The following is an 18,753-nucleotide window of genomic DNA, read 5'->3' as shown; positions in this document are numbered from 1 at the left end:
ACAGTTCAAGCTCCTGCTTCCATTTTAGCAGGTTTGCAGCTGGCCTTCCCCCTCTCTCCAGCTGCCTCTTGTGACCATCTCCCACACAGCCAGGATACCAGGGCGTCCCCCGAGTGGTTGTTCCATGCCATGTGCTTGAAGAATACATTTTCCAATGCCACATGCTTCTTTTTTGCTTAAATATCTTCACCAAACGTCTGACTGTACAACTCTTAATATCGTGCATTTGCAAATGAGACCATATCTGTGAGAGCATTTTTGTTTTACAGCCTGTCACTTGCTTTACTTAGTTAAATGCAAAAGCACTAAACGATGCTCATTATATTGAAAAAAAAATTGTTCTGCTTCTCGACATCGCTTTATGTCATCTTTGCTCAACGAAGGGAAGTTGAATATAAGACAGCTCTATCATCATCATTTACTTGCATTTTCTCCGTAATGTAACTCATGATTACTCTGCAGATGGGGTCTGATTGTCAAATTGTTCATCCTCCTAAATCTGCTCGTACCAGTGGCCCTTGAGACAATAACTACCGAGTGGTGTCAACAACCCATCGTCAGAGCTACCGCCAGCAAGGAGCATCTGAGCCAAGAATAAGAATGACAAGTGTGTACGCTGCCAGCTTTGCAATCAGCGTGGAAATGAGCCGACTTATAGATGCTGAGCAATCTTACAGAAGGGGCCCCAGCTGCAGACGAACGCCAGACCCAGAGTGAAAAACAAAGCGGGGACGTTCGGTATTTTCCTCTCAGCTGCTGCAGACCGAGGGCCTTGGCAGTGGGGTGGGGTTGTCAGGAGTTACGGAGTTATTTCTGGAGACCTTCAAGAACTGTGGTCCCCGCCCCCCTTGAGGAAGGTAAGGCTCGGGAACTGAGGGGAAGTCACGTGACAAGGTCGAAGCCCAAAGGGACGGCTGAGGCCAGCGCAGAGCCACCCTGTTTGCCTTTTCTGCATCCTTCAATAGATAGATTTATTTACTCATTTATTTACAGATGTATTGGGGCATATACTTATGAAACACTCACTCATTGAACAACCGTCCTGCATTTTATTCACTGCAGCCAGCCTGCTTTAAAAAGGAAAGTGGAGTAGATTGCTCTTTGCCCTGAAACCCAGCGTGGTCTTGCTTTGCTCTTAGAACAAAATTCCAGAGCTTTACTAAGGCCGGTAAGGCAGATAGAGTTTAGTCCTTGCCTGCTGTGACTCTTGTAGTGTATCTGCTTGGGTACACTGGAAATGATGAGGGGTTGTTGGAGCCCACTTCCGGTGTGTCTGGATGGGTCCTAGAGCAGAACTTTAGGCACTATATATGATCTCTAGCCCCTGCTCTCTGGCACTATTCCCTTGCTGTACTTCCTGGCTGCCATGAGTCTCTCTGTTCAGCTGTACCCTTACTTCAGGACATTGCCAGGGAGCCAGCTGACCAAGGATGGAATCCCATGAAACCAGGAGCCAAATTCATCCACTCCTCTTTGAAGTCGTGGGTCTTGGGTACTAGGTTTCAGCAGTGGAAAAGGTAAGCAATACTACTGCATGGGCCAGCCTGAGGCAGGAGGATCACGGCCAGTATGAGGCCAGCCTGAGCTATATAGTAAGACCCTATCTCAAAAAGCCGAGAGAGAGAGAGATCCAGTATCTCTGACCTCACCCAATAAATGCTGATTTTATTCACCAGATGTTATGACAGAAAAGTTTCCCCCAGTGGCAGTGTGACCTTTGTCAAGAATCAATGCTTAAATTAAATAGATTTGTAGATTGCTAGCTTACTAGGTGCTACCTGTGCTTTTTTAAATGGCCATATTTCCAAGACGTCCAGTTAACCATGTTGCCAGTGATGTTAACACATTTAGCGAACAGAGTCAATGTCCACCTCGGGAGAAGGGACAGAAATGCGACCCTGGACCCACCGTGCTCATGCTCCCCCGTGCAGTCCAGCCTGGGTGTGTCTACGCCAGGAAGATCCCCAGAAGGGCTTCCTGTAATTAGGTCACCAGAAGGCCGTGCTCCTCAGTTGGAAAGTTGTCTAAAAGCCAAAGTAAAACCCAGGGTACTGAACTGCTCAGACCCATGAAACATTAAAACTCTGCGAGAGACTACATAGTGTATACCAAAGGTTATCTGAAGGTGAATGATTTCTGTTCAGCTTTATGAAAATTTGCCAAAACTTGTACAGATAGGCAGCAGGGAGCAAAAGAAGTTGTAGTCACTTTAATTCTCCGATATCACTCGGCCTATAATTTAGATCTGTTTCATTTAATGAGCAAATATTTGCTAAATACTTAGTATATATTTTTCAAAGCTTTGAATCTTCTTTGCTAAATTATTAACTGCCGTGGGAAAACCAGACTTCCTCGTTCCTTTCTAATGCACCTCGGACCAAGCACAGTGCTTGAAATGGAATAGATTTGCCCAGCTCACTTGGAACCATGCCTCTGGGTCGGTCAGACTCTCCTAGAGGACGGAGTTTCCCATTCAGCGCATCTAGGGAGGACCTGGAAATTGTATTTCTAGTAAGCTCTGGTGATGGCTGCTGCTGCTGTTTCAGAGCCCTCTGCAACTTCTTGGGTTCTAGAACCAAGGGTTTGCTAGGCCACCTATTTGTTGTATGTTTTGGGGTCACTTACTTAGCTCCAGAGTCTCACTGTCTCCTCATATAGGAAAGAGGAATCCCAATGATAATCTCTCATTCATTGCTGTGAAGATAAAATAAAATCATGACTTTAAAGCGATGTGGAAATAGCCCAGAATGTGTGCTCCGCAGGAATGAGTTGATTTTGAGGACCTCTCTCCAGAAGTCACGCCGCGGAGGATGGCTAAGTGCCGTAAGAGATGAGTGCTAGGAAACTTTTCATCTTCGGCTTTCATGATTTGCCTCTGGGTCTAGAGGTCATTCAGAGGAGTTGGATGTGTAGGGGGGGGAGCCAAGTCCCCATTAAAGTGAGCTGTTAAAATAACTGCTGAAGCATGGGCTGTATTTACATGAAAACAGCTCAGTTTGCCTAGAGCAAAAAGTTGCTGTCTGTGGGAAAAGAAAAAGCCCATAATCAAAACGGCTACCCTACACCTGGGAGAAGCATTTTGATAATTTTGTGAGTAGGACAAGGATGGAAATTAAGAAGCATTTTTCTTTACAGCAGCAACAATAGCAGTGATTTTCAAATGCTATTTTTTTTTTCTGTTTTCCTCCAACGTGATGATTCCTTTGTTTGGTTGTTGCTGATCACAGAAAGTGACAGGTTTGAGGATGTAGCTTGTATCCTGAAGATAAAGGAATCAAGAGTGAGCCATCTGGATTATAATCTTGTGGCCCCAAAACAAAACAAAACTAATGGTCGTATCATCTCCCTCTACTCTTTTCCATGTTTGAATGCCTTTTAATCATTTCTTTATGAGATATTCAGTATGTTCAATGTCCTTACTGAGAGGGCGTTCATCTTCCTATGAGGTTCGCTCTGACCTTGTCCAGCTTTTACTGTAATTTTTGTGTTGAGCTGAGAACCTGGTGAACTTTTCATACATATGAACGCAAGCTTTTGAGGTTTACATGAGTTTTAGATTCTGTTGACAAATGCTTTCGTATCACAGGGGCCTTTAAGACAGTTAGTCTGAGAACACAGTTTAGGAGGATTTAAGGTTTTCATGCAGTACTACTACACTCAGACTTTAAAAATGAAAATGAACTCTAAAGAAGATAAGAGTTTAGGGATATATCAGTGTACTAATGATTACTGAGCTAACCTATTATTGCTCTTCCCCATGCTGTCTTCAGCTTTTCTCTGGTATTTCCATTGAGCATTCCTGTCGGTTTGAGGATGTAAGGTGTGGTCTTTGGGGAAAAATTCATATGAGAAGATGATTCATCTCTTCACCTAGCAGAGCAAAAATTTCATATGAACACAGCCGGTGTGCCAGGCCAAAGAATGTGGGCTGAGTTTATAAAGATAACAGCAAGCGCTGTAGGGCAGTAGGGGGCGGGGATTTGGCTCAGTGGTTCTGCCGCCTGCCTCCCAAGCGCAAGGACCTGAGTTCCATCTCTGGTACCAGAGCAGTAAGGCAGGTAATGTTGAAGTATTAAATCGATGTCACTATAGCCTCGCTCTGGAGTTTCTTCAGTTTGCCGCAGGAGTGCGCAGGTGATTTTCCAGATAATCCTGCACATTCCTGTGTTCACTCTCTCTCTGGCCACCTTCTAACTCTTCCTCATATGCATAAAAATCTTCTTTCCACCAAGCCATCAAAGCCAAACTAAAATATCCCATTCCTTTTTGGAAATTAAAATCTCTGCTTAATCTACGTTAATTAATACAGTTATGGAACTGAAAAGGCCAGATACAGCATTAAGGTAAGATTCACCTAGGAACCTAGGAGTACAGTTATGTCATTAGGAATCTGTATTTGTGTGTCTTGTGGCTGTGATTTCATTTGTGTAAAGTGGCTTTCAGTCATGATCTCCTTCTGAGATACCAAATAATGACTTCCCAAGAGCTCCAAGATTATATTTTACTAATTTACCAATGTGTTAAGATAAGAAAACCTTATCAGCAATGTAACCAGCAAAAGTCTTGGCAAGGGCTAGCATGGCTGCCATTAGGCCATCTGTTCAGGTCTGAGGTAATCTTCATGGCTGAACCGTACGCTACTCCAATGAACTGGCCAATGTCGTATGTTAGCTGTGACTCTGAGAGAAAGGAGGGTGACTACTGAAAGGAGAGAGGCATTCTCCTAACAGTAGGGATATAAGTGTGAGGACAGCAGTCATGAAACCCCCTTCTTCTGTTTCCTGTAGCTGGGTTTAATATCCTATCAAAATTCCTGTAGCCCTTGACAACTTCCTGTCTCACCTTACAGCTGTCTGTGCTCATGTCTAATTTTTCTTCAGGGCTTTAAGATCCTAGAGACTAGCTGCAAGGTCCTATTCAGTTTTCAATTTCCCATATCGCCTCTCAGCATCCTTTGTTGTGTTTTGTTTATTTTCTTCTTGCTGTGGAAATAAAAACAGGGCACTTAACCTCCTTGTACCTGTTTCCGGAAAATAAGACGTTGTAACAGATCATTTATAAGTTCTCTTCTAGTGCCAAAGTTTTTCTGACTCTATATAATCAAGTAGTTACTAAGTGAGGGCATGACTGTAATACCAGAGAAATTAAAACAACTGTCATACCCCAGATTTGCTTGGATATGTTTTGAGAATGCCAGTTACCAGCTGAGTTAAATGCGCAAATCCGGTAATCGAGAATGCTCCATTTTAATACAGTCTGACCTAGTATTGTTTCCTCGCTTTGCTTTGCTTTTCTCCACTTGGATTGCATAGTACTCAGAATTGCTTTCCTGCTTGCTGCTTTGCTGTGGGTGGATGCAAAGCCTAAATTCCAAAGAAAAGAAGTGAACTAGAGCTTGTTTTGTTAGCTCATCTGAAACCAAGAGGCTTAACACAAGTGTGTAATTAAACCCAGGGAACCTCAGTGAAAATAAAGAGGAGAGATGTAAATGATCAGAAATGAACAAATTATTTAATAATGAGTGATAAAATTGAGTACTTGCTAGATGTTAGAACTCTAAATGATTGTGTGCTTCTTACCTAATTATATAATGATTCTATGAACTGGGATGTTTTTCCCATTTTACAAGAGGGAAAAGAAAATTTCTGGCTCTGAGAGATGCATGGCGTGCAGAAAGTGACTCAGCATGGACGAAATGATCCGAATCTTTCATGGCTCTGCTTTGATTATAAACCCCAAATACTAAAACCATCTTCACAATGTATCCAGAGAGATTCCACATCAGTGTGTCCTGTTTCTGCCTGCAGATTCCTCCTCTTCCTCTTTTCCTTTATCTCTTCTGCTCAGGTAACAAAAATGGTATCTTTTTGTCACTTAAATATTTCATAGAGGAAAAGATCAAATCGAGTCACATAATTTCTAGGACTTGTGGTACAGATGCCCACACTGGCTAGTGAGCCGGTCTTCACGGAGGCTGGGGCATTTTATAGACTCCTGCAATCTCAGGGCTGTAAGAAAATGTTATCAGCCATTCGGTGCCACCCAATTTTTAAAGTGATGGTTTATCTGCAATGATTTTGAATCCAAAATGATAAAGCAGTTTGGTGGTTACAACCTGACTCTGACATCCGAAGGGTGATCAGATTATCTGCTTGGAGGGGTCAAGGTAAGGTCTGTGTTCTGCTGAGGATGCAGGATCCGTTTCGGAAAATCAGTATATCTGGGTCTTCAGCGGCCCTTCCACAGAGCAGAGGGAGAGGGCACTGCCCCATCCTAACCGTGGAATCATTCATCTTGCTTGGTGCTCAGCTTGTCCCACAGCCTATGTTAAAACCACCCCTGGGGGTGAGGTGCATGTATATGTGCATATATGTGCCTGTGGGTGTATACGATGAAAGAAGACACTTACCAGTCTTATCAGTCAGGCTGGAGTAGCCAAGTCCTGAAGAGACTCAGGTTATATAGGAAAATGAAGGAACAGACACTCAAGATGTATGCACAGGACACATTTTGCTGAATCATGAATTAACTTTAAAGGATATTGTTAAAAGTATAAATCTTGCTGTGATCTTGTTAAGAGAGCAAGTCTTCAATGTTCTTTGTAGGACATCAAACTGTAAAACATACGGCATGAACAGTTTCAGACTGTGTCTTACTCTCTGGTCTGATCATAGCCCTTCAACCTACAGTAGATTGCCAACATAGTCTACTTAGCTTCTGAGTGTGGCCAACACCAACAGAAGCAGTCCAGTGGTGATCAAGTTTTTTATGGCCCTTGTAGCCAGTTGTTGAAGCCAACATGTCTGTGTGCTTTCCTGGGTATCTGAAACACATTGTGTCTGACATCTGAGCTTGCAATCAGCTGTTCTCTCTGGTTCTGTACAGTGATATCTTAGTTTCATTGGAAAGAGAGAGAGGGAAAGAAAGAGAGCAGGAGGAAGCCCTTGACCTTTCTCTATTTGTAATTTCAAGATTGGTGGGAAATATAAATATAATGGAACAAAGCATCCTCATTATGCAGATTTCCTTTATATTTGTGCCAAATTCATTGATGTTGGATCTCATTAAAGATGACAGCAGAAAAATCTGAAGATCCAGTTACCGTTTGCTGAAGCCTTCCTCCTCTGCAGGCTTAGCCAAGCCGGCTGTTGCTTCATTAGCTAGAAATTGGACGGTCTTCATGGAGTGGTTCTTAATTCATTAGTGCTAAGTGGTGTGATTGATTTACAAGTATGAAAGATTTGCCACTTTTATCAAAGGGTCACTGGAGGCAGGCATCTTGTTGAGGGTTTTAAGTTCCACAGATCCTGATGGCCAGTTCATTTAATGAAAATGTAACACTACCTTTGGTGACCTCACTTTCTTGATTTTAAGATGCCGTTATTTTGATAACAGGTTTTCAAGGAAAGCCATTTTGCTTGAAAAGAGGCTAGCATATTCCCCATATAGATAATATTTTTTCTGTATTACCTCTATATCAAATAGTTTGCACATTAAAACTTAATTTAACCATTAGGCAACTATATATTTCATATATTTATATATATTTTTCTAGATAACTTATACTATGGTCTAAGGATGTGTAGATAGTAATATACATCCTAGTTTTAAAAATCAGTGTAGTAATACATATGTAAATCATATGTCGAACATTATACACATGCATATCCATCTGTAAGATATTTACATTCCTTTTTCAGTCTCCTCACGAGGACGTCCTTTATCCATTGAGCTAACAGGGGTATTCTAAAGACAATTCTTTCACAGAAAATTTTTGCTGAACCTCCCAGATGCAAGCTGGGTCCCTGGGTTAATTTCGGCGAGACCCTGTGATATGATTGCTTCGCGATTGTAACGAGAAGAAATTATGTCCAGATAATATCATACCTGTGCTCGAAAACAAATGAGCTGTCCCAAGCAAAATGAATCAGCATCCCCATAAAAGAAGAGAGCAGCGAAGTTAATTTTGATACCGTCTTTCACAGATACCCAGGAACAAAGGTGCTGTACTTGCTAAAGAGCCTCTCTTAGGTGTGTCCAGACAGCTTTCCATCTGCCGCTTCGTTCACATGGCCGGTGATAACGAAGCGGGATGGTTTGTGCCCTTTCCCTTGTGCTGAGCTCTTTGAGATACGGACAGTGAGCAAGAAAGACTTCTTCATGCCTTTACTAATAGGTCAACTTTGAGCAAATAGTTATTGAAGGCACAATTAAGCTATTAAGTAGCCTTTGACAAGGGCAGAGAGAGAAGTAAGCGGGGGGGGGGGGAAGCAACTACGATTACCCTGGGATGTGAGTGCAAAAGGCCTATCGCACATAGAGCCTGGGCAAAACGCCCTAGAAAAAGAGGTGGAGGAGACGTCCCGTTTAAAGAGGCTAAATAAATATCTGCAAAATGCAGATGTGGCTGGAGGCCAGCAGAATGGGGAGTGTGAGGAGAGCCGTCTGGAGCAGGTGAGGTCAGCGTAGACCCCTGGGGCCGGGTATTCCATTGTGTGAAGTTCCTTTGTTACCGTGGTGTAAGTTTGGGAGCCATCCCTGTGCCATCCCTTATGATTCCTTCGTGTTTGTCGTGTTATTTGGCTCATCTTCCTGGTACCGTGATATAACGCAGCAGCAGGAGGCCTTCTTGCATTTTATTAACTTTCAGAGAATAGTGCCAAGTACGGTCTGGTTTTTCCATGCATGTTCTTTGGTCAGTTGAAGAAAATCACCTCCCGTTTTTAAATGTTAATAGTTTTCCCTGAATGAAAATGTTGTATTATTACTGAATTGTTACTCCGTTAAATAACAGTTTCTATTGCAACTCTGCCACATTTTGCTCCTGTTTAAGTGATACGTCTTATTAATGAACGTAGCATTTTTCATAATGGGTTTTCTGACTGTAAATAATCTTTCAACCAGCGCTGAGCCCTGCTTACTTTTTGTATGTGTAGTTTAATATGCTGCTCATTTCAGTGTGCTCTTGTTTACTTTTGCTCTTTTGGTCTCTGTCTCTCAGAGATAATACCCTCCCTGTGTCAGACGCAATGTTTTTCTTGTTTTGGAATCAAGTTGTAGGAGTCTCGTGGGAAAGGTTGGGTCGACTGCTGTCTCTAATTTTCTGGAACATTTGTAAAAGCCGATAGAATGGTGTGGCTTGAGTCTACTGGAGAGGGACGTGTTTTGTATGTACTCATTTGCCCACTCTTTATTTGTTCACATAGCTTTTGGTCATTCCGTTTTCCAGAAAATAGTTAGGTTTTCAAGCTTATTAGTATAAAGTTAGTCAATAATGACTTTTAGCAGCAGCAGAGACTCTGTAGCTTTGGCCATTTCCATTGTGCTTTATTTAGAAAGAAATATAAGTTGTTGTTGTTGTTGTTGTTTTTAGCACTGTTTTGGTGCAGGTTACCAATTTTCATTTGGCACTACTAGTTTACTTTTATTTATTTATTTATTTTTTGGTACTGTAAGATTTAAAAGTCTCACTTCCACTCCACGGAGTGCAAACAGCCCAAAAGGCCTTTGCAATGTTGGGCCCTAAAGCCCAATGAGGCTCCGTGAGCGTTATCGAGGAACGAGAAGTCCAGGAAGGAACACACCAGGCTAGATGGTAAAAGATCTTTATTAGTCTGGCCAGACGGCACCCTCAGAACCAAGTGGCTGGCTCAGACAGGCCCCTAGCTCAGGGGCTGAGGTCCTCTTATAGGGAGTGAAAGAGGGGGTTAACATTTTTGGGCTCACAGGGGACAAAGGTCTGCTGACTTGAGCTGGTGGTCAGCAGTGACATGCTCAACAGTCACGTATTGATGAGTGGCAGGTACCACCCATAGGATGTCTCAAAGGTCACCAAGACACTCCGGATGAGAAAACAGTTTGTCAATTAACTTGGGCTCTATGTCTGGAGTCTCTAATTTACAGGTAGATTCAGATCCGGACTTCAAACAATACAAGAGTGATACACATTCTTAGGCCAGGGCTGGAACAAAGGTCGGGGCTGTGGCTACAATGGGAGGGGTTCAGGACACTGTCTCCTAGGCCCTTTGCCATTTAGCAAGGGCTTGTAATTTAGGTCCCACAGTACCGGAGATCAAACTCAGGACCTTGCACTTGTGAAGCAAGAACAGTGCCACTGTAAGATCCTCCCAGGGAGGAATCCCACCACTCTAAGTGCGGGACGCCACGATGCACCATAAACACCCCGGAGAGACGATTATTGATGCAAAACACAAGAGGTCTTTATTCCAGCGGATGGGGCTCAGCTTATAACCCTCGCAGGGGTAGAGGAGTTGAGCCCCGAAGCAGGGTAGAGACACAGTTTTTAAAGGAAAAAACCACAAGCTATAGGGTAGGGGGAATTCAGAGAAAGGAGTCAATTACGGGAACATTCAGTTACAAAGGGTGGGGACTTCGGGGAAGTGGGACCATGGATTGTTCAAAGGGGTAGGGTCTGTTCCGCATGAGACGTTTATCTTGGTTCCTGCCTCTCAGGAATGTTTAAAGCGACCTTTTGACCTGTCATGGTTAGCTGACTCTGCTAGGGGTTGGGCTCTTAGAGCTTCTTAATACTTTTCCTAACACCACTGATCTAAATCCCCGGCCCTAACATTTTACTTCTAAGCACTTAATAATTTATAGTGTTTCAGTTCAATTATATAAAAACGTATGCCTTTCAAGAGGCTTCCTGTTAGTGAATGATGGCTGATTTGCATGTAGGTCAAGGAAGATTATGTGATAGGACTTCTTTGAAATTTGAAACTAACTTTATATTAAAATTTTTGTGCGTACCTGAATGAATATATAAAATCATGCTTTCCAAAATATTACATTACTGTGTATAGTAGAAATGTACCTGCTATTTATTTTCATAGGAAGCATTGTAAAATATCACTGAATCTCTTATTTTCTAAAATAACAATCATTTCTGCATATCTCCATAATCACAATCCGTGAAGCACAGCTGGGGAATCCAATACCAAATAAATGAGACCGTATCAAAATAACTTCTGTAAAGCAAGTGAGACCATCGAGACAGAAAAATGTCAGCCTAAGGAATGGGAGAAAATATTTCTAAGTAATATATATGTTAAGCAGGTAATAACTAAAATACATAAGGTACTGCTACATCTAAATGGCAAAAAGAAATCTCTAATCTTAAAATGTGCTAATGTGTTCAATAGAGATTTCTAGAGCATGTATACACATAGCCACGAAGATACAAAAAAATCCTCAATCATATTAGTTGTCATAGAATGTGAACCAAAGCACAATGAGACATTTATAGAGAAAACTTTAAGAGTGAAAACCTCAGAATGTCACAATGTCAGATAACTTTGCCCTTGCCACTGTTTTGTTTAGAATTAACCAGCCCCAGAGGCATCTAATCTCCCTAAAAAGTTTTGTAAATGAAAAGAACCATCGTTAGCTTTGTTGACCAAACACACTCTCTTCCCCTTGGCTATGATAGATAACTCTTACAGGTATCCTCCTCTAACAAAGAACTGCATCCCCGTTGAAATTCAACTGTCTGGCCACCGTATTTTGAATATCAGCAGTGTGAAATGTGAAAATGCAATCTAACCAACTGAATGAGATCAAGGCTGTAAAACCCTATAAAAAAGGGAGTTGTAGCCCAGTATGGGGTGATCAGGTCATCCCCGTTATGGGTGATTGATCCGCATCAGTGGAGTAAACTTTTTAATTTTACTTCCATTCTGCTGCCTCTCTGTGTCACTTGCCAATTCCATCCATAACATAACAGTTACCAAGATGAGTGTTTTTAAAGACGGACGTATTGGCAAGGACACAGAGACACTGTGATGCTAATACACTGTTAGTGAGAATGCATACTGTGCAGCCATTATGAGAAATAAGAACATTCTTTAGAAAATTAATAATACAGTTATAAAATGTGACGTAGCAATCCCACTTGTAAGTATTTACCCGAGGAACTGAAGGGGCATTGGTACTTCTCTGTGCAGTGCAGCAGTATTCACATTAGGTAAGATATAGGAGCAAGCTAAGTGTCCATCAAAAGATGATGGGTAAAGAAAATACGGTATATATTATAATCACAAAGGAATATTATTCAGTCTTTTAAAAAATTATGCAATGTGAAACAACATGGATTAACCCTTAGGACATTGTGCTAAGTGAAATAAGCCAGTCTTGGGCTGGGGATTCAGCTCAGCGGCTCGGTGGCCTGCCTCACAAGCAGAAGGACCTGAGTTCAATCCCCGGCACCCAAAAAAGAAAAGAAAAGAAATAAGCCAGTCTTTACCATTGGATGTATTTTAGCATAGATGCCATAGGGTTTGCTCAGGAACTAACACTGAAAGAAAGTAATTAGGAATAACACCAAATCTGTGTCCAGAATGGTGGGAAAACTGGAGTCATCCTTTAAAGACATGGATAATTTATAGCAGGAGCTAGTCTGGCTCAAAGTGATAGACATAAAGAATTTTTAAATTTTAAATTAAATTCTAGGTATTAAATATCTCTTTGGAGACAGTAGAGAGAAGGGTGTAGTAATTGGAAGTTCAGCACATAGGTCCAGATTTAAGATATAAATTTGAACTTCCCTGGAATAGGAAGTCCTTGTACTTAAAGCCAAGAATACAGATAAAGATCATCGTGACAGTGACATTTTAGGAAAGCTCGTAAGCCTGTAAGACTTAACTCTCACTTTTACTCCTGGAGCGTGAACAGCCAAGAGGCTTCCACGATGCTGGGCTCAGAAGCTCAGCGAGGCTCCAGGAGCTTGTCGGACAGCGAGAGTCACCCAGGAAGGAACACACCAGGCAAGTTGACAAATAGACCTTTATTAGTCTGGCCAGACGGCACTCTACAAGCCAAGTAGCTCAGAGAGGCGGCCAGCTCAGAAACAGAGGCCATTTTATATAGGGCTAAGGCGGGGTTTACAGTTAAAACTTACAGGAAGAGGACAAAGGCAAAGAATCAGTTGATCTGAGCTAGTGGTCATCAAGCATATACTTGACCGTCATGTACTAATGATCAGCAGATCGATTATCCATTATTTCATTTACAGCTTAGATTATAATGTTCAGAACATTCAACTACAGGCAAGTAAGGAGTGGCGTGATTTGTGTTGGGTCTCTGTGTTCACTACAGTTTCCATTTAGTTTCCCAGCTACTTCAAAGCAGTTATCTAACAATTCACAATTAATCATTAGTTATCCTATAAGGGATGGAGGGGAGCGACAGTCTCTAGGTTGTTTGCTGGTCAACATGGAGTCGCTCTGGTTCAGTCAGGCTCTTACAAGCCAAGGATTAAACCTGGAGTTTGTATCCTGGAAGAAAGCACACGCATATTTCATGGAAAAGGTCCAGGATCCACTGTGTGCAGAGCTCTGCTGATTAAGAAAGAAACCAGCAACTGACCAATGGCATTAGAAATACCTGTGCTACTCCCGATCTTTACCTATCAGAGCTGCTCTGCTGCAGTAATGAGAATGGAAAGTCCCAGTGAAGTGGATTTAAGAAGTAATGTTGGAGGGGCTGGGGATTTAGCTCAGTGGTGCTGCCACCTGTCTCGTAAGAACAAGGACCCAAGTTTGATCCCCAGTACCAAAGAAAAAGTAATGCTGGAGAAGTAGATACAGTGACTATCATTGCAAGGTGATCAGAGAAATAAGTGTATAGGATATAAGGAGTCTAGAGGAATTTTTATTTTATTTATTAAATGTATTTCATCCCATGTTTCAAAACCACAACACTGTAAAGATCTATTTAAAGTATTTCTGCCATGATTTTTTCTTCTTGTTCACTCTGAATACTTTTTTTTCCAGTGGTTTTGCTTATAATCTTCAAATTTTCATCAAATGTAAATATAAATTCTTAGTGTCTTTCTTTCCTTTCATGTCCAAGAGTTACATAAGTCAAATAATGTTAGTGTTTTAGTAGACCATCCTGTAAATGTTTCTGTCTCAACATGTGTGTGAAGGGCTTTCTCATTCTCTGTCAAGAATATTTTATAAATATAGTATGCTTTATTCACTATATCCTTCCCCATCAGGACCCATAGAGGGTCCTTTTGTGATCACAGTGCCCCAGTGCATACCTTTGTGAGACTTGAATAGGCTAAAGTGACTCCATGCTAATAGGCCAGAGAGGGTGCTTCTTCATATGCTAATTGCTAACTGGGCTAACAGCCAGCCCAGGGGCAAATAGTATGACAAAAGGTGACTACAGAACATTTCCTGCATGAGATAAGCCATGTGTTTGCAGTCTTGTTCTGTAAATTCCCTGACTTTTTGTTTAGAAAAACCTTATAAAAAACACCTCAGCCAATGAGCAGTTGCCTCTCTGAGCTACCTGTCTCCGGGAGTGCCGTCTGGCCAGACTAATAAAGGTCTATTTGCCATCTAGCCTGGTGTGTTCCTTCCTGGGTTTCTCATTTCATTTCTCCGTCGAGCCTCGCTGGGTGTTGGGACCCAGCATCGTGGAGGCCTTTTCAGCTGTTCACGCTCTGTGGAATAAAAGACTTGAAGTCTTACACCTTTGTGCATAGTCTTTGCACGCGTCTGCCTTTCCAGGAGTGGAACACTGGTTCAGAGAGCAGTGTGTGTGTATTGCCAGGTATTGCCAGACTGTCCAGAACGGTAATAATAACATGTTTTTGTATTCTCTGTAGCACTGTATGAGAGTGCTATCAGTATCTCAGCATAATGAGCTTTCAAAATTCTGGAATTCTGCTAACTGGAAATAGTAATCAGTACAAGTTTATTTTCTCCCATTGTGATTGAAGTTGAGCCTTTTAGAAATATTTTTAGAAGATTATTTATATCTTTTTCTATGAGCTGGATGCTCATGTGCTGTTACTGTTATCCCTTTGACTTTTAGTCTTTCTACTCTGAATCTGTAGTACCTCTTTATTCAGTAGATATGTGCCTTGTCCACGAGGGAATTGCAGACACTGTGTTTGTGATTGCTCTGTCTGTCATAGAACCTTCTTTGGGGGGCAGATACTGGGAATCAAACTCAGGTCCTTGCACTTGTGAGGCAGGCGGTGGAACCACTGAGCTAAATCCCCAGTTATATCATAACCTTTTTGATATAAAACAGAAAACTCCCAAAACAAATGTGTGGCTTACCACTTTTTAACACCACCTGGGTCCTGAGATAGATTCAAAAGTCCACTGCAGAAGCCTGACTGCTACAACAGTCTCTGTTCCTTTCTTCCCTCAGCTGTATACATCATTGTAAACTGTACAGTAATCATTTGGTTTTTTTCTTCATGATTTCTTCACCTGCGTGTGCGTCTCTATTTAGTTTTGTCCTTTTCACTGGACATATCTGTTTTCTCTCATCCACAGGTTTCCCATCCTATTTCTTCTTTATTGTTTTCTTTTCACAGTTTGTCTCCAGGAACTCAGAGTAGTTCATCTGTCCTTTCCCATCTATTGAATGTTACTGCTTGCACACTCGTGCTACCTTCTATCTATTATGGTTCAGAACTAGCACTTCCCACAAAAGTCTCCTGTATTCAGTCAGGGCTCCAGGAAGGTGATTGGTTCACAGGCTTGCTGTACAGTAGATACACCAATTTATGAGCTCAGGACTGACGATGAGCTTAGAAAGTGGGGACTGTTTGGACGTGCATCACTGGGAGGATGACCTGGAAGGGTGTATTCTTGTTCCTGGTTCCTCCCTTGGCTCTCTGCTCCTGGCTGCTGTGGAATGAGCCTCTTTCCTCTCTCATGCCCTTCCACCTTGCTGTTTCTGTCTGAAGCCAGCCCTCCTTGGACTGATCCCTCTGAAACCATGAGCCGAAACAAACATCTCCTACTTTAGGTGGTGTCAGTAGTTTATCCCAGCAACAGGAAGGTCACTGAGATAGTTAGTGTGCTGTACTGTCCACTGGATGTCCAGCCAGCTAGAGGCAGACCCAGGCCCTTGAAAATTTCAGACTGGGGTTTGACCCCTTCAGAACCCTTGACTGTGGTGTTGTATTCTTTCTTTGATACACAATGTGGAGTTTTGTTCTTTTTGATGTTTGTACCCACTGGTTCTTAATATCCATGTGCATTCATTTGAGATTACTACATTGTGACATTTTAATTCTTTTTTTTTTTGTGATCTCTTTCTGAGAACAACTGTATAGTGTTTTTGCTCGAGTATTTGGTTAGTAATGACAGAGTCCAAGCTGGAAAGGAAAGGTGAACACTTGTTTATTTTATCCCTTAAAATCTGTATATTGATTTTTTACCTGTCATAAAGTGAGTAGTGCCACTCTAAGTCTGTGAGTTAAATGTACTTGAAAACCTGCAGGGAATTATCTAATTACTGGAAAATGTAGTTTACCTGCACAGATCTCTTAGATGATTGAAAGATTCTGCAAAATTTCTAGGGGAGAGAAAAGGAGAAGTCTGACAATGAGATGGGTTGATAATTCTTTGTTATCAGAAATGCGAGGTGGGTGGTGAGTGCCTTATGCATTGTAGGCTATTTAATAAATCTCCTGCCTTCACTCCCTGGATAGTTCCCCATGTGTGACAACAAAATCAGTCCACAGATACTGTGAAATGTCACCTGGGGAGTGGGATTTCTTCCCTGAGAATGACTTATCTATAGTCCGATGGAATTTCAATGACACTCTCAGCTGGCTTCTTTGAAAAATTAACATGATTTTAAGTTGATATGGATAAGCAAAGCACATAGACTATCAACTTGAAAAAAAAAAAAAAAGACAAAATGGGGATTTAAACTACAGTAACCCTTACTAAGCCAGTGTGGTGCAGGAACAAGTATTGACAAACAGATCAGTAGAAAAATCAGCTAGTAATTGACTCAGACTGAGAATCACTTGAACCTCGGTGAGAGTTTTAAAGTATTTCAAATGGGAAGGGAAGGGCTTTTTAATAAATTTATCTTCTGGCCTAAGTAGACATGTGAATAGCAAAAAAGATGGCCTTTGACCCTTCTCCTAACATAAATGAAATCTAATCTGAACTGTATTCAAGTCTAAGGGTGAAAAATCAATGGAATCATGGAAAATATTTTCATTACTGGATAACAGGCTAACGTTTCTTAGAACACCCGGTAACAATAACTACAAAAGGAAAAATTCACACAGTGGAGACCTTCAAAATTTAATATAGTTCTCATCAAAAAATAATATGTAAACAAATAGGTGTTACGGATTTACATGACATATGTCTAACAGAGAATCTGTATCCAAAATACAAAAACAATTCTTAAAAATGAAAAATACAAAAACAACTAAGTATTTTTTTTTAACAACAATGAGGATATTGAGCCAGTGAGAGTGTAAAGAAATATTTTGGGAAAGATACTGTTTTGTGTGGTACCAAAACCATTTAGTTATACTAGAACCTTACGTTTCCATTCCCAGATATTTACTCATAAAAGCAAGTTCTGTGAACAAGGGTAGTTCCGTGCAGTTGTTCATAGCACAGTTATTCATAATGATCAGAAAGATTAAGCCACCCAGGTATTGATGAATGAAAAGGAAAAGACAAACTGACAAATTCATACAATGAAATACTATTGAAAACTGAAAAGTAACACCGGCATCTACGTGAAGCAACATGTGTAATATAGGTAATGTTCCAGGACAGTGAAAACAGATCTAGCGAGGACTAATGGAGTCCGGAAACAGTCCTGCGGGAATGTTTGAGTGATGATTATGTCCCATATATTATCTCTTAGCACACGTGTACAAAATATTTACACTTCTTGGGGAAGACTGCCACATGTACATGTACAGAAGACATCTTAATTCTACGTTTTATTCCATTTCCTGCCTCCTTCCATCTCCCAAACCCCATCTCCTGGACTTCCTGTTATTTTTTATTGTACTCTTTATTTATACTCTAGGTTTCCCATATAAGAGAAACAGTGCAGTTCTTAAACTCATGTGTCTTGATTTATTTTCACCTAACGGTATGGTCTCAAGGTGCACCTTTGAGTAGCTCAAGTTTGTCTTCCTTTATGGCACAGTAGTACTTAACTGTGTGTTAATACTACATTTTCTTTATCTATTCACCTGTTGATGGACATATAGGCCTCTTCCAAGATTATGAATTATGCTGCTGTAAAGATAGACATTGGTGTAGCACTGTAATACGATGTCTTTAACTCTTTCAGGAAGATACCCACAGAACAAAGAGCTAGGTCAAATGGAATTTCTAGTTTCAGAGTTTTGAGGAACTCCACATTGATTTCCACAGTGGTTGTACTACTTTACTTCCCGCTAGTACTGGAGAAGTGTTTTATTCTCCCCTCCAGACACATGAGAAGTTGTCCTTGGTTTTCCTGATTATAGCTGTTCTTTCTGGGGTGATACTGAATCTGCCATTGCTTTAATTTGCATCTTTCTAGTGGGCAGTGATGCTGAGCATTTCTTTGTGTATTTATTGTCCATCTGTACTTCTGTAAAGTGTGTGTCCTTTTCGGTTGTCCATTTCTTCACTGCGTCTTCATGGGGGGGGTTCTCATTTGTTTTCTTTAGTTCTCTATCGATTCTATCGAGTCATCTGTTGGAGGAATCAATGGCAATTTTTTTTCCATTCTATAGATGGTCTTTTCAGTCTGATTATTTCTTTCACTGTGCAGAAGCTTTTTAATTTGCAATGATCCCATTTGTTGATTCTTGAGGTATATGATGACACTTTCTGTGTTACATTGTATGTCGCCTGTGAAAATTTAAAAATATAAACAAGTTTTGTTCATGTCATTGTGATTTGTTCATACAGTAAAGACTAAAAGTCTAATAAATTATATTATTTA

General features: G+C 41.1%; 1 long non-coding RNA gene across 7 annotated transcripts in view; it reads left to right on the top strand.

Annotated features, from left to right (window-relative positions):
• LOC104873147 overlaps window positions 1-18,753 on the top strand; it is a 241,450-nt gene that overhangs the window by 138,568 nt on the left and 84,129 nt on the right. For 3 of the 7 annotated variants that reach the window (XR_004516366.1, XR_004516373.1, XR_004516365.1), the window contains exon 2: window positions 463-857. The exons of the other annotated variants lie outside the window; for them this stretch is intronic. This is a non-coding gene — a long non-coding RNA (uncharacterized LOC104873147). The remainder of the gene's footprint in view (window positions 1-462; window positions 858-18,753) is intronic. 7 annotated transcript variants of the gene reach the window in all.

The sequence above is a fragment of the Fukomys damarensis genome, unplaced genomic scaffold, assembly GCF_012274545.1.
Source record: "Fukomys damarensis isolate Sample0158 unplaced genomic scaffold, DMR_v1.0_HiC HiC_scaffold_9, whole genome shotgun sequence".
In the NCBI taxonomy this organism is placed as follows: domain Eukaryota; kingdom Metazoa; phylum Chordata; class Mammalia; order Rodentia; family Bathyergidae; genus Fukomys; species Fukomys damarensis.
This window is presented reverse-complemented; position numbering and strand designations above follow the sequence as displayed.